Raw genomic sequence first — 15,606 nt, forward strand, 5'->3', positions numbered from 1 at the left:
TCAATAAGGGCGTTAACCCATGACTCTTCAGGGCTGGAAGTGATACAAGGAAAGAAAATGTGTGGGAATTTTGTAAATCTAAAATTTGAAAGAACATATTTAAAGGTGAAGAATTGAGAGAGGAAATAACCTGTGTGTGTGGAAACCATAAGGAGAAAGTGGTGTAAAAGAACATGAACAGTGACTGGCACTTCCTAAGGTGTTGCATGCTGGGCTATTTAAGACCTGATAAACTCAGTTCAGGGTGTTTCCCGTATCCAGCAATACCCTCCTCGTCACCCTACAGCACTACGGTAAGAAGTACTCACGGGCTCGCCTTTACCCCAAATATTGCCTGCTGACCTTACCCTTAACTAAATACATTCCTTTCCTTTTGTTTGATTCCTACGCAGCTGTTCGTTGCATTGACATAAGGCACTACCCGCCTGTGTCCATTTACATTTGACCGTTGATTTAACCATTGAAATTGGGTGCAAACCCTTGCACCTGGAAGCTCTAACACCCGATTTGGACCGGGTGCCGCTTCGCTGCTGGGTTACAGCGCCAGCAGCCTTGGGAGGAGACGTGAGGAGTTTAGTGGCAAGGCGGTAAGGGGCGCGAGGCATCAGCAGGGCTGCGAGCGTGCAGGGACTTCATTTCCCAGAAGTCCCTGCGAGACCAAGGAAGAGCTTCCGGTCCGCTCTCCCTGCTGGCCCGTCCCCCGCCCATCAAAGTTCTTTTAAAAGCGTTCCAGCTCAGACCATCAGTGGGACACTTACTCACAGAGGACACAGGCACAGAGGAACGAAGCTTCCCAGCGCACGAGGACACTTTATCCAGCGTTCGAGGCTTCCTGTCAACCCCTCGCCGCACCCGCTTCGCGGGTGCCGCTTCGCTGCTGGGTTACAGCGCCAGCAGCCTTGGGAGGAGACGTGAGGAGTTTAGCGGCAAGGCGGTAAGGGGCGCGAGGCATCAGCAGGGCTGCGAGCGTGCAGGGACTTCATTTCCCAGAAGTCCCTGCGAGACCAAGGAAGAGCTTCCGGTCCGCTCTCCCTGCTGGCCCGTCCCCCGCCCATCAAAGTTCTTTTAAAAGCGTTCCAGCTCAGACCATCAGTGGGACACTTACTCACAGAGGACACAGGCACAGAGGAACGAAGCTTCCCAGCGCACGAGGACACTTTATCCAGCGTTCGAGGCTTCCTGTCAACCCCTCGCCGCACCCGCTTCGCAGGAGCCGCTTCGCTGCTGGGTTACAGCGCCAGCAGCCTTGGGAGGAGACGTGAGGAGTTTAGCGGCAAGGCGGTAAGGGGCGCAAGGCATCAGCAGGGCTGCGAGCGTGCAGGGACTTCATTTCCCAGAAGTCCCTGCGAGACCAAGGAAGAGCTTCCGGTCCGCTCTCCCTGCTGGCCCGTCCCCCGCCCTTTCAGCTCCTCCTATAAAAAGCCAACTAACTCCCGCAGCGCGGGACGCAGCCCGGGCAAAGACAGGGCCGTTTAAGGCCGTTAGAGACCGTTTAAGACCGGACCGGGCCACTTCTCTTGGTCTTAACTTTTGAGTTCCATTAGTTAGCTTTCCTGCACTATTTATATATCTATTGTAATAACCCTTCCACACAATGTCCTCACGCGAAACCAGGAGCAAGGCTACCAAGACCTCCAAAAAAGCCACAGGCACCTTAGATGATTTTATCACCAGGACCAGCCTCTCTATTGATAATGAAATAACTAAACTTCAGCACAAAGTATCAATTGAACTTGAGTGTGCTAGGAGGCTCTCAACTGAACTTGCACTCAGAAAAAAATCTTCTTTAGGCAGCATTGCAACTTCCAAAACTCCTGAACGCATTTCTGGCCCAAAACCAATCATAACTTTGGCCGAGGTTTATTCGACAGTAGAGGAAACAATCCCTCCTAATAACCATGAACCTCCTGGGCCTTCCGTTAGGGCCGAGTCCGAAAGCCCATTACAGCTGATTCTTTTAAAGGAGAGTGTTGAGGACATTCCAAATGGGGCATCCTGTCAGTCACTAGTAGAGACGGAGTCTATCAAAAGCCAATCACCTACCTGCCGGCTACCAGTTGAGACAGAGTCTAACAAAAGCAAGTCACCCGCCAATGTTCCAACAAAGCATAAAAGAAAGCGCAAACACCTTACCGCTTTCGCTAGGAAAAAAGCAAAAGTAGCACTTAGCCACAACCTTAGGGGGGGAACACCAAACATGCCTACTGTAACAACTGAGAACACTGTACACGATGTAGCGCCAGTAACTGTAGAAAATACTAATGCCAGCATAGATGAACAAATCTCTATTACTATGTCTGATCATTTAGTTAGTGAGGGGCAAAGAGTCTCTTCTGACATGGCTGAACAAGATGGTGGAAGGGAAGAATTTTTAAAATTAGTGTGGGAGACGCTTAAGAGACTACTTAAACCACTAGAAATCAGGCTAACTGGCATTGAGAACCAGCTTCTTGAAGTTGAGAAAAGTGTCATCACCCTGTCAAGTTTAAGCCTTAACTGTACTGAAGTGCCTAGAGCCACTCAGCAACTTCCAGTCCCCGCCCCGGTCTTAGCAACAAATACAAATATTAATCCATTGAACGTGCAGAAAAAAAAGGAGGGGATAGTAAGTAATATAAATGCTAATCAATCAACTAGCACTAAAAACAAATCGAATCCAACTCCCTCAACTTCTGCAGCTGTAAATACTACTAGTAAATCCTCACAGAAAAATCAGGTACATAGTAACACTTCCCAATTGCCAATTCCTCCCTCTACCCACTCTTCCAATCAGAGTGTATTAGCCCCAAATAAACCCCAATTCAATCCGCCTGTATACCCTTATATTACTTCTGCAAGCAACCAATCCTTGCCTGATAAATCCTTTTTAAATACCACCCATAAGCCAAACCATCAGTCTAGCCACACGTATAGCAATTTTAGAGGAGGGTATATAGATCTGCCACCAGACGCTAGTCCATTTGTAGCTGTTCTCACAGGGGTGCCAGAATTGGACAGCCAATATGAAGAAAACTTCCAATCGTTAAAAAACAAAGTGATTTTTGGGCTAAATAAATATAAACCCATTCCTAACCAGATGAAAAGTAAGATCCTTATGGTTAGGAGGGTACCATGGGTAGGGCCAACGGCCAAATCAATCACGGGTGACTGTATTGTCATATCCTTCGAAGAACCCCAAAGTGCTGAACAAATCTGCAATTGGAAATCGTACGGTGCGAATCCCCCCATCGAAGCCAGACCCCTATCATTCTTTTACCCTCCACCTAGACCCATTCATCATGGCCCCAAGTGGAACCCTGTCAACCAGTATTATGGCAGTGCTCCTAACTTGGCTAGACATGGTGATCATAATATGTGGTCTGGCATTCCCACCTTCAATAGATTCAGTTGCCTAGATGCTGTCGATTGACTTGGCACTATGCCTGACTGTATCTCTGAGTTATATGACACCTTCTGTAGAATGGGCAAAGGTAATTCCCATCTTAAAAATGTCCTACAATTGCAAGATGATGATCAGATCACTAAGGATGTGTTGCATAGGACCATCTCAAATCCCCTGAAAATGGAATTATCTTATAAAGCTGGAAATGTATGCTATAGTACAGCTGAGGGTGGTCTGGATGGGGGATTAATTACTGCAGATAGAGAAAAAGCCAGGGATGCAGAGAAAGATATATCAAATCTGCAGGTAGGCAGCCTACCCAAACAGTGTGTAGCCAATCCTTCCCCTGACTCTAAGAGCATTGCACCTCGCTTACTCATTCTATCATGGAACATCGCAGGTGTTTGCAAGAACCTAAAAGACCCTGACTGGGCAAACTATATTGACACCTGTGACATTTGTCTCCTACAAGAAACTTGGGCTACAGAAGTTCCACACCGGGTAGGATATAAAACTTATGGTATCAAGGCAGTCCAGTCTGATAGAGGAAGACCATCAGGGGGCCTAATAATTTGGCTAAAAATTACCCTGGTCATGCAGGTTGAATTTGTTGACACAGGTTCTCCGGATATTCTGGCCCTAAGGGTCACTCCACCCTGTGGAAACTAATGTTACATCGTCAATGTTTACAACAGACCGATCAGCCACTCCAAGGTGTCACCAACACTCGAAGCCCTGGATCTCCTCTTGAAAAACGTAGTTGGGGATACCCCGGTCATCTTGGGAGGAGACTTAAATTGTAATTTCGAACCTGTCCCGGGCATCTCTGATGTGTTTGAAGACGAGGACCAAGCGTATAACATTCCCCAGCTTGAAACCACCAAATCTGTTAAATATTCTACATTGGCCAGCCAACTATTAAGACTTACCGCAGATCACGGCCTCAGAGCAGGCAATGGCCGTCTCCCATCGGACTTGCAAAAACAACCAACCTTCTCTAAAGCTAATAGTAATCTAGACTTTGTACTTGTTTCTCTTAGCATCTGGCACTTTTTGATTGATCTGAAAGTAGTAGGCAGGGGGGAAAGTGATCACTATCCTTTGGAACTTTACATCAACATGAATATGGTTAGTGACACCATCACAACATCGACTGAATCTACCCATGTCAGCATATGTGAGGACGTCCATATAAACAACAACAGACGCGCAGTAAGATGGCCACGTGTTCTGGCGGATGGTAAGGCCATAGCGTTGGTGTATTCTCTCTTTGAGCAAATGTTTGCACATATAGCTGACCATGCCTTCTTACCTGAACACTTTGATCATTTTGTCGATCTACACAAAGTCTTCTTTTCAGAACTAAAAACGTATCTATCAAAAATGCCGAGAAAGAAGCAACAAAACACAAGAGTGGCCAATCACGGAAAGTTATGGTATGACCACTCGTGTAGGATTGCTAAAAGAACCTTATTGCTTGCCATTAAAAATAAGGCAAAAGAAGAAGTTAAACTTGCAAGGGTGGAATACAAACGTACATTAAAAACATCCAAAAAACTTTGGGAGGAATCAATTTGGGCTGAAATGCTAGCTGCTGCAAAAATTAATGACAATGTTGACTTCTGGAGGCTAGTGGCCAATGGGGGGCATGCTGGGAGAGCTGTGAAAGATGTATTCCTGGATGAGATGACCTGGGTAACTCACTTTACAAATCTCTACAAACAATACGATGGTGACAGCCAAGGGAGCTTATGGTCCTCCCCCCCTATTGAACCCCTCAACTTTACATTGGAAGAGACAGTAAGGGCGATCAACGAACTTAAAAACACCAAAGCCCCTGGTCCGGATAAAATACCGGGGGATCTTTACAAACACGAAGTTGACGTCTGGGCCCCCTATGTGAACCGTCTGTTCAATGTCTTATCCTCAAACTGCAACTTTCCAGACAGTTGGCGGGCAGCGGAGGTTGTGTTAATATTTAAAAAGGGGGATAGACTGATACCCTCTAATTACAGACCAATTAGTCTGATGGACACGCTCCAAAAATTATATGCTAAACACTTGCTATTCAGGATCAACGACTGGCTGGAAGATTCGAACATAATTTCCAAATTCCAAGCTGGTTTCAGGAGTAAGACCAGCACTATAGACCAAATTTTTCGTTTTTGTTGTTTGATTTGGAAGTATGTGCAACTCAAAAAAGGTCATCTGTATGTAGCCTTCGTTGACCTGAGGGCTGCATTCGATCTTGTCCCACGCAGTCTACTTTGGAAAACTTTAAGAGAAATAGGTTTACCGGGATGCCTCCTAGCCCAAATAGTCGAGCTGCATGCTGACAATTTCGCAAACATCAGGTGGGGCCCTAATGGCGAGTTGACACGCAATATTCCCATCGAACGCGGGGTGCGCCAGGGATGTGTCCTGGCCCCTACCTTGTTCTCTCTGTTTATTAATGATGTCCCTGAATATTTGAATGCTTGTGTTAATGATTCGCCGCAGCTCAATGGTGTAAGGGTGCCTGCGTTGCTCTTCGCAGACGATACAATACTTATATCTCAAACAAAAAAGGGCCTCCAGGCACTCCTTAATTCCTTCAGCTGCTATTGCCTGACAAAGGGCTTGGAAATTAATGCTAATAAAACAAAATGCATGTCATTAAATCCCAGTATGCCAGATAGAGGGCTTCTGACCTTGAATAGCCAAAAACTAGGTACTGTGGATAACTTTTCCTATTTGGGTGTTGTACTCGATTCCAAGCAAAGTTGGAAACCCCAAATTCGAGAAAAGCAAGATAACATATGCCCAAAACGTCAAACCAATTTTATGCAAAATGAATACTAGCACAAGCAAAAGTGTAACCCCGGTTTTAGAACTTTTTAAATTTAAAATACAGTCTGCTGTGCTATATGGAGCAGAGATATGGGGCCCGTGGGCAAAGAATAGTTTTCAAATTCTGGACAATAAATTCATGCGTGCATCTGTAAGGGTTCCTAATAGTATACCCCTTTTACCTCTCCAACTTGACCTGAACTTCAGGAGAACAGACCATCTAGTTATCCTAAGGCCATTATTATTCTGGGTTAGGCTTTGGACTACTCCAGAGCTGATAGAATATAGAAATGGCCTGCAAGAACTGATGACTCTTGATTCTTTTAACTCCATCCATTGGCTAGTGCATATTAAAAAATGGTTTACACTCTTGGGCTTATATTCAATGTGGGAGACTCCAGACAAAATGCCCACATTTTCCAAACTAGTAGTTAAGCGAGCCTTCTGGACCCACATGAGTGGAAAATTAGTGGATGGTAGTAGTGTTGGTTCCGCAGTCCAGGCCTTCTTATCATTTAAGGATGAATTCCGTTTTGAAACATTCTTGGACGAGATTGAGCCACCCATTGCAAAAACCCTTTACTTAAAGTTCAGATACGGGATACTTATGCTGAATTACAATACCGAAAGATGGGCACAAAAAAGACTGGGAGAATCGAATGTTAAAACTGGGTGTTGCCCTATGTGTTCCAATGTCTGTCCTGAGAATGAGGTTCACATGTTTTTGTTTGTAGCGCATACATAAATGCTAGAAAGAAATGGCTAAAACCAATGTGTAACCTCTTGGGAACCAGGTCCTGCTCAATAGCCTTTAGGATCATGAAAAGTAATTCGACCCAGAACATTGTATTTAGCATAAGTAAATTTCTATATTCTGTTTACATAACCCGTAAAAAACAAGGACATGTACTTTGAGTTGGAAAGGTGTATATGTTTACACAACCCTTACATTTTTTATATTTTTATATATTTTTAAATTTGAAATGAAATATATTGCGTGTTTGTTTTTAAAAAATGAATTGTAAAAGCTATTCTTTTTCCATGTACCATTTTCTTAATTACTGCCATGCTTACTGCTTAATTTTCTATGTATGTATGTGACTTTTATGGCCAAATTGGCCGAAATAAAGTAATAATAATAATAATATTAATTAGTTAATTACATTAATTAGAGTAATTTATTTATATATATAATTTTTAGTTATTGTTAATTAATTAATTGGGAAAAATAATATTAATTATTAAATTAAATTAATTACAGCTAATGTGCTAATATATTTACTTTATTGTTATTGTTAATTAATAATTAATTGGTAATTAAATAATATTAATTAATTTTGGGAAAAGGAGTATTTTTAGGGTTCAGGGTCAGTTTTCAGTTTTTGGGTAAAGGGGTATTTTTAGGGTTCAGGGTCAGTTTTCAGTTTTTGGGTAAAGGGGTATTTTTAGGGTTCAGGGTCAGTTTTCAGTTTTTGGGTAAAGGGGTATTTTTAGGGTTCAGTGTCAGTTTTCAGTTTTTCGGGTAAAGGGGTATTTTTAGGGTTCAGGGTCAGTTTTCAGTTTTAGGGTAAAGGGGTATTTTTAGGGTTCAGGGTCAGTTTTCAGTTTTTGGGTAAAGGGGTATTTTTAGGGTTCAGGGTCAGTTTTCAGTTTTAGGGTAAAGGGGTATTTTTAGGGTTCAGGGTCAGTTTTGGGTTATTGTTGCACCCACTGGAGTGGGAATAGTAATTTTAACCCCTACGCTATCCAACGCTTTCCCTACGCTTGCACTCTTTGGAGTGGGAATAGTATTTTTTACACTTCTGGTATTGTACGGTAATATAATAATATCTTATTTAATTATAGTATGTTACTATATATATATTTTGACAAATAAGATTGTAAAAAATTATTTGTATTATTTTCATTTATTATTTAATTATTATAAGTTAATTTAAGTATTTTCTAAGTATATTTTAGTAATTAAATTTTAATTTTAATTTAATTTAACACTGTTTTTAATAAAGTCGATATTTTTTACAACTATATTATTGTAAACGATATTTTGTACTCGATATTTTTGTACTTACCTGTTTGTAGATACAAACTCAATATTTTGACTGTCGATATTTTGTCCACGATATTTTTGCAAGTCGATATTTTGTCCCTCGATATTATTTCAGTGATCCACCATTCACATACCAATTAAAACAGAAATAGAAAGAACATTCGTGTGTGATCTTATCCTTGAAACACTTTACCTTGGTTACTCTAATCAGTATATCTGTTGTGTGCGCTTGACCTGTCAGTTCTAGTTAGGAATTAGCATTTAAAAAACCATTGAAATTGCTCCTATATAGTTAGTTGTACTAACTATATTTCGCGCACCCGCAATCCACTGCTGATGATGTCACATATTAAATAATTCATGACATGGTCAGTGACATCACTTATGACATCACTGATGACATCTCAAAGGACAAGACTGATGACATCTCATTTGACATCACTGATGACATCACTGATGACATCATCCAGTGACTGTGTGTTTCTGTAAAGTTTAAATATGTTTTATATATTGAAGAATGAGTGGATGTATAAGTGTCTGGATGAAGGATTTAGTAGGTGCGTGATTGACTGTATGAGTGAGTGATTAAATGTGTCTTACTAAATGCATTTGTTAGTGACTAAACTGTCTGAATGTGTGCATCAGTATGTCTGTTGTTGTGTAAGCTGCTGCATGTGTTGATCAGTAGCTATATGAGTGGCTATATGGGTTATTGATTGGTTGCCCAAGTATTTGAATGGGAGACTGAGTGTGTGTGTGGGTGGCTGGGAGGTGTGTGACTCTGTGCATAGATGTGTGAGCAGTTGATTCACTAGGTGTATGAGTTCAAGAGTGTATGTGGAAACAGCTATATGGGCGGTTGACTGTGTGCATGGGTGTGTTGGTGAGTGAATGGATATCTCAGTGCTACATGTCCAAGTAAGTACATATGTAAAACACAGTGCATGTGAGAGTTGGCATATATAAATGACTATACATGAGAGCCAGTGAATGTGCGAGTGGCTGTATGGATCATTGTGTACTTGTATCAATGATTGTATAAGAGAGTAAGTATGTGTTAGTATATGTTTGAATAAGTAAGGTGTTGTGTGTATAACTGTATAGTTGAGGAAATGGAAGTGTGATTGATTCTCTGCATGACTGACTAGGTGTGTGAGTAACTCCATGGATGAGTGGCAGTGTGTGAGTGTCTGTATAGGTGTATGAGTGCATATGATAGTGTTGTATTGATGAGTGACTCTATGGGTGAATGAGTGAATGTGTGTGGAGACCTAGGAATCAGTGAGTGCGTATGTAGTAACTGGTATTGGTGTGTCAATGGTTTCAAGAATGGTAGTCTGTATTTAACACTGGGTGTATCAAAGGTTATATTAGAGTGTGAGGAGGTGCATTGTATTATCACATGAATGATATCATCAGTGATGTGATCAGTGATGTCAAATGAGATATCATCAGTGATGTCATCAGTGATGTCATTTGAGATGTCATCAGTGATGTCACTGACCATGTCATGAATGATGTAATATGTGACATCATCAGCAGTGGATTGCGGGTGAGCAAAATATAGTTAATACAACTAACTATATAGGAGCAATTTCAATGGTTTTTTAAATGCTAATTCCTAACTATATAAGGCCTGAAACCTATGTTTTTTAAGTGAATTTGCAAGGTTTTTAAAATGCTAATTCCTAACTATATAAGGCCTGAAAGATATGGTTTTTTAAGTGAATTTGCAAGGTTTTTTAAATGCTAATTCCTAACTCTATAAGGCCTGAAACCTATGGTTTTTTAAGTGAATTTGCAAGGTTTTTAAAATGCTAATTCCTAACTATATAAGGCTTGAAACCTATGGTTTTTTCATTGAATTTGCAAGGTTTTTTAAATGCTAATTCCTAACTATATCAGGCGTGAAACCTATATTTTTTTTCAATAAATTTCAAAGGTTTTGCAAATGCTAATTCTATTAGCGGATAACGTTTATATATGTTATTATCCTTCTGGGACCACCTGAGCAGCCATCTTGTTTCTCAGGAGAAGTGAGGCACAAGAGAGCACAAAACAAGAGTGGAAAATGCGAAAAGGGGGCAGGGTTGAGACCCCCTGACCCCCTAGTCCTTCTCAGGGGGTCCCAGAAGGACCACCAAGTGCAAAAATGTTTTGATTTATTTTTTAAATCGCGGGGTACGCGCACGGTACGCGTACCGTACGTGTACGGTGCACGTACCCCGTGATTTTTTTGAATTTTTTTTTTGCCCTGGGGTCCTTTTGGGACCCCCTGAGAAGGGCTAGAGGTTTGGGGGTGTCTACCCTGCCCCCTTTTCGTGTTTTCCACTCTTGTTTTGGGCTCTCTTGTGCCTCAGTTCTCCTGAAAAACAAGATGGTGGCCAACACTTCCTGTTTTGGACAGTTTGGAATGTTGACAGTCGACTGCCAGCCAATCAGAAATTTGCTCGCGCACGTAAGGGTACACGCACGTACGCTTACGGTACGCATACCGTACGCGTACGGTGCGCGTACAGTGAGCGCATATAGATATATAATTTGCTCAAATTCAATTTTCTCAACAACTACTGGAGGGATTTTCACCAAATATAGAAAAGGCACTACTGCATACCTGTCCCTACCATTTTGCCAAGTTTGGTGTAATTCCGTTCAGCCGTTCGGGCTGTAGCCGTGTCTAAAGGTCCCATAGAAAATGCCATTTGAAAAATTTCAAATTCAATTTTCTCAAGAACTACTGGAGGGATTTTCACCAAACATAGCAAAGGCACATCTGCATACCAGGCCCTACCATTTTGCCAAGTTTGGTGTAATTCCATTCAGCCGTTCGGGCTGTAGTCGTGTCTAAAGGTCCCTATGGAAATTAACATGGGAAAACACGTTTTGGGACCCCCCTTTCGGCCCCCGCTTGACGAATCCCCCCGAAACTTTCTGGGAAGGAGCGGAGCGCAGCTGGCCAAAATTCTGGAACATTACACACAGATTCCTCAATCGGCGCCAAAGTTATTCCCAATAGAATGTTGAGCGCATATAGATATATAATTTGCTCAAATTCAATTTTCTCAACAACTACAGGAGGGATTTTCACCAAATATAGAAAAGGCACTACTGCATACCTGTCCCTACCATTTTGCCAAGTTTGGTGTAATTCCGTTCAGCCGTTCGGGCAGTAGCCGTGTCTAAAGGTCCCATAGAAAATGCCATTTGAAAAATGTCAAATTCAATTTTCTCAAGAACTACTGGAGGGATTTTCACCAAACATAGCAAAGGCACATCTGCATACCAGGCCCTACCATTTTACCAAGTGTGGTGTAATTCTATTCAGCCGTTCAGGCTGTAGCCATGTCTAAAGGTCCCTATGGAAATTAACATGGAGAAAACACGTTTTGGGACCCCCCTTTTTTTTCGGCCCCCGCTTGACGAATCCCCCTGAAACTTTCAGGGAAGGAGCGGAACGGAGCGAAGCAATTTTAACGAAAATTACACGCAGATTCCTCAATCGGCGCCAAAGTTATTCCCAATAGAATGTTGGGGATTTCCTATGGTAACTAGGTCCTAACTATATATACCTACTGGCAACTGCCAGTAGGTAATATATATGTGACCAAGCTCCGTTCACGGAGCGAAACGCGTCAGGGAGGGCACTTGCTCTGACACACTTTGAAAATAAATATTGCACTGCTGGCACTTTGATCGGTGTTGTGGCTTTGATGATTTAACATCCATTTGACTGAATGGTGGAGAGGAGGTCTACGCCCGTTTAGACCGCAGCGAGAAGCGGTCGGGATTCTCTTTCATATATATATATATATATATAATTAAAAACTATTAAACAATTTATATGCTTATTAAACACTTTAATATTTAATTATCAATGTAAATAATGCTATTTATTTATTACTTAAGTAACTTCCCACACTATACTCCCACAAACCTAGCAGCCCACACTTAAAATATAAGTAAAATACTTAAATATAACACAATATACATAATTGATAACTAACTACCAAAGAAAAAATATGTGTTAATTAATTATTACTTAATTAACATTCCACCCTCTACTCCACAAGCCTAGCAACCTGCATCTAAAATATAACTAAAATAAATCAATATCACATAATGTGTGTAATTAATTCTCAATTAAATAATTAATAAGTAAATAATTGTTAATTATGTATTACTTAACTAACTTCCCACTATATAACCCTACAAATCCAGCAGCCCACACCTAAAATGTTACCAAAAATATAATTATTACATAAGTTACATAATTAATCAATTGAATAATTATGACTCTCATAATAATTAATTGTTAATTAATTATTACTTACTTAACTTCCCACCCTATACCCATACAAACCTAACAATCCACTACAACACTATAAATTACTATCAGCAATTAAATTAAAAAATATCAAAAATGTAATAGTACAAGCTATATTTAAAAATATTGTAACAATTATACAAACAATAATAACATAAAATGGATATATGAATTAAAAATACATTAAGTTAATTAAAACACATTTTTTACAACTATGGTATTGTAAACGATATTAACAACAGTGATATTCGGAACAACGACATTCATTACCTGTAAAATTAATATTCTTGACAACAGTGGCGTAGCTAGGCACCTTGCAACCCGTGGTGGTCTCTGCATTTCCCGCAAGGCAGGCGTGCTGAAGAGCAGGGGGGCTGCCGCCCCAAAAATTTGTGCCGCCCGGGGCCTTGCTACGGCACTGCTTGACTGATATTTTCGCATCACAATATTATTTTATCACCATATTTTTTTCTGATATTTCTGTATCTCGATATTTACAACCCAATTTTTTGTCCAAATACAGGGAAAGAGTGCCCCATAACAATATTTTTATTTTATTTCATTTTTTTCATTTTAGTCAGCTGTGTACACTGTCCTGAAAGACAGCAGAAGATTCGCCAGTTAACGCGACGTTCACCGAAAAGTATACAAAGACATGAAGAACAACTGTTTTGAGAAGCGGAGAAAACATTTTAAGCGGGCACTCCTTATCTTGGCAGCACTGCCAGAGAACGAGGTGGGCAGTTTGGAATTTTGTGGAGAAGTGATGGGGAAGAGTAGAGTTTGTCCTTCGGATACAGTTAGGGGCAGATTTATGAGGCCCTTGCGCCACGTTTACGCCGCTGTTGCGTCACGCAAGGCGGCGTAAACGTGGCGCATGCCTACGAACGATTTACAACGTGACGCATCTAGGCAGATGCGTCATGTTGTAAAGCCCTGCGACGCTTGTGGGCGTTCCGGCGCAGGGTGGGCGTTCCGGGGCAGGTGCGCCTCGCAAAAGTGGCTGAGTGAAATCTATGAGATTTCACTCAGTCACTTTTAAGCCAATGCTGCATCAAAAGCCTGCGCCTGCTTGAAGCAGGTGTAGGTCTTGACGCAGCATTGTTAAAATGGGGCACCCCCGAGCCTTGCTGGAGCTGCGTCGTGCTTGCGACGCAACTCCAGCAATGCGCCACATTTCCGGCACAGATGCGTCACGCATCTGTGCCGTTTTTGCACCATGGTGCCCGGCATTATAAATGCGGCGCACCATGGCTGGCGGAGCTGTGGCGCACTGTGGCGCATGTTAACTGGCGCATCCCTGGGGATGCGCCAGTTAACATAAATCTGCCCCTCAGTTTTTAAATAGATACTTATATAATGTAAAATATTAAAACGTGCCATTAAACGTGATGCTGATCATGAAGCAGAGGGCGCTCTTGTGCAGTATATTAAAACAATTGTGACCGTCGTAGGCCGAACTAGCTAGCAGAAAAAAGAGACCCCCAAAATAGTCTCACCCCCTCTGCTTTTCCATTCAGAAACTAGAATCTTTAAAACATATAGATCCATTTATGTATTGTATACACTCATACATGCACTCCACGTTGTATCCACAGGGATGCTTTCCAAAGTGGCCTATTCACTGCTTTAGTATTATTACAGTCCTATTTCAAGTTTATATCCCACAGACACTTTTAAACGTGGAGCATTTGAAAAATGCTGCGCCATTTTTTGATGTTCTTGCCCAATTTAAATTATTACCTAGGGAGACGAAAATGCATGAAATCATGGCAGCAATTTTATTGAAATTGCATTACATTTTGTTTTGAAGATCAATATACTCTTTATTTGAATCAATGTAGTCACGGGGATGCTCTAAAAGCTTTAAGTAACAGCAGAAACATTTAGAAAGGTTCGTGAGGCGAAAATAAAAGTAAAATGGAAGGAGACAAGGGAACATTTAATTGCCTAGGCTGCAAGACTGAATCATCTATGAGGCATGTGATTGCGGGGCCCAGGCGCGGGATACTTGCGCTTACTTCTAAGTTCTCAATCAATATCATATTTCCCTTTCTTATCATTTATATCTACATATTTATTTGTCGGTGACTTTCACAGGTAGGCATCGTACAATTAAGATTTTATGACAAAACTTATTTTAAAAGGAAAGGAGAGGCCAACACATGGTAAATATCAATTGACACCACCACCTATGGCAAAACAACAAGTCTCTTAGCCACGCAAAAGTGCAGTCACTGGGAACACACAAATCAATCACAGGACAGATTTCCAAACACAAACCAATCACAGGACAAAATGTTGTCTATGGTTGGTGTCAATGTGGTGTCACTGGAGGGAGACACTTTTCTGCTCAAGAGCAGGAGAGGAGGGAGGAACATTACTGCACTCTATATTTACTTTCCGAATATTTAAAAAGATTTATATCCACATCTGTACGTTTGCTCCCCATGTTTTGTTGCAGAGTTAACACTTTTTAGATTCACAGAGGTTTTCAAAAGTACTCCTGAAGCCTGAGACTGTGATTTCCTAATTATTTCCCTGGCAAGTTTCTCTTTTCTTTTAGAGAACCTGGTGCGCTGGCTGAGAAACAACTACACTTGGCGAGGGAAGGGAAGCACTGGAATAAACTCGGCATGACGACCCCAGGTACCGGAGGTAAGGGAGGGATTTTCAAAGGAAACTCGGTGGGGCAAGGCTAGAGCTGTTGATTTGACTGAACACGTTAAGCATGTGAAACCTAATTGAGCTGAAGTCTATGTATGACTTGTCCGCAGTGGTAGAAGTGGAGGGGGATCGGTGGGCACGGCGTGCCCCTACTTCTAGAAATTATTCCAGTCCGTTCCCCTACTTCTTACTTTCAAAAACGCATCCCGGGACGGCAAGAATAGTTCTACTTAATAAAAAAGTATAGCTTTTTTTTCCGCTTTCAGGGGCTGCTCGCACTTCTCTGTTGAACTCCAGAGGCTGCAGCAGCCCCTCCCTGAGCTCGCACAGGCTGAGGGCAGGCCCATTGTCCTTACG

The sequence above is a fragment of the Lissotriton vulgaris genome, chromosome 5, assembly GCF_964263255.1.
Source record: "Lissotriton vulgaris chromosome 5, aLisVul1.2, whole genome shotgun sequence".
In the NCBI taxonomy this organism is placed as follows: Eukaryota; Metazoa; Chordata; class Amphibia; order Caudata; family Salamandridae; genus Lissotriton; species Lissotriton vulgaris.